Here is a 1,678-nt window from a genome sequence, read left to right as displayed (position 1 = left end):
GCTCATGTATCCCAGAATTTAAAGTATATATTAAAAAAAAAGTCACAGGATGTTTGTGGTAGGTCTATTACACTGATGTTGACATCACACATGGTTGACTATGTGGAGACTCCAAGTGAAATCTCTTGCAGTTCTTAGTGCCAGGAAAATATGTATTTCTGGATAAAAACTCAAAAATTTTAGAAGAACATCCAAGTTTCATAGTCTAGAGCTCTAACACTGGAATCTTTTCCAACTTTAAGGATTAATGATTTACCTAAATCTAAAAATAGTAGGTTGCAGATGTATTTAAACAGTGTGCTTAGGTAGTATGTTTATATATTAAGATTAAAATCATCTTCCAAAGTTTATTAATTCTAATATAACCTTTATTGTTTCATGTAGACATATCTTTCTGATTCCCAGGATAATTTAAACAATTAATTCAAAGGAACTATTAACTTAGATCTAGACTGGGATATCTATTCACGCATTTGAAGCTTTAGATATGTATTTCAAGTCAGAAATGTCTGCTGGTCATGGAAAGTTGTGACTTAGAGCCTCAGGTAAGTTTTTTCCATGTGAACATACTGCTTCCAATTGTTGTTATGCCCAGAGCAGACAATTAATAAATACCCTTGGAACTGAATGAGTGATTAACTGCAAATATCACAATACATCTTCTTGGTGGGCATGATGATTAGACATATTTAGTCCTTGCTGTGACCTAAGAAAGGAATTCTTTTCATTAAATGTTTAATATCTCACCCTGTTCATACAGCTGGAGATACTGATTCAGTCTGATGTGAATTCAGTCTTATAATAAAAGACCCATCATTATAACCTACACTTATGCTTCGTATAGTATTGGAACTTCCAACTTGCAGGCAAAATAGATATGGTTCATATTCTAAAAAACCACAAGAAATCTCTCTTTATTCATAATAAACACAAAATTAGGTATTCTATTAAACTGAACAATAGAAATCACTGAGCATGACTGCATAAACTATATCACGAATTGTCCGAGTGTATGGAAAGGTCAGTGGGCCATTTCGCTCCACGCTGTGCCAGAGGTCAAACAGGAGGGCTGTCAATGACTCACTGCCTGGGTCACCCAGGGCATGTGGTGTTACCCCTAAAGTCAAGCTTAACCCAAATCCGTAATCCATAAATCTAACCCATAACCCCACACGGGCCAAATCACAACCCCAATCCCAACTCCAAGCCTAGAGTCAGCCATAACCTTAATCTCTAACCCTAACCACTAACTCTTAAACCTAACCCCTAACCAAAACCGTTCCCCATTGTTAACTTTAACCCTATACCCTACCCCTAACCCTAACTTCAACCCTAACCCAAACCCTAACCCCAATTCTAACCCCAACTCTAACCGTAACCCTAATCCTTACGCCTAACCCTAACTTCAGCCTAACTCCAACCTCAACCCTAACCCTAGCCCTAGCCCTAACCCTAGCCCTAACCCAAACCCGAACCCGAACCCTAACCTAACCCTAACCCTAACCTTAACCCTAACCCTAACCCTTCTGCGTGGAAGTGAACGCGATCCACACACCTGCGTGTGTGAGACTATCACGGCAACCGCGACACCCACGGGCACGGCCTCCTTCACGGAGAGAGGGCCCGGAAAGCTCAAGACTCTCATGGAGGTTCAGTCCCACACTCCACTCCACCCTTC

The sequence above is a fragment of the Mandrillus leucophaeus genome, unplaced genomic scaffold (assembly GCF_000951045.1).
Source record: "Mandrillus leucophaeus isolate KB7577 unplaced genomic scaffold, Mleu.le_1.0 Scaffold657, whole genome shotgun sequence".
Classification (NCBI taxonomy): Eukaryota; Metazoa; Chordata; class Mammalia; order Primates; family Cercopithecidae; genus Mandrillus; species Mandrillus leucophaeus.
This window is presented reverse-complemented; position numbering follows the sequence as displayed.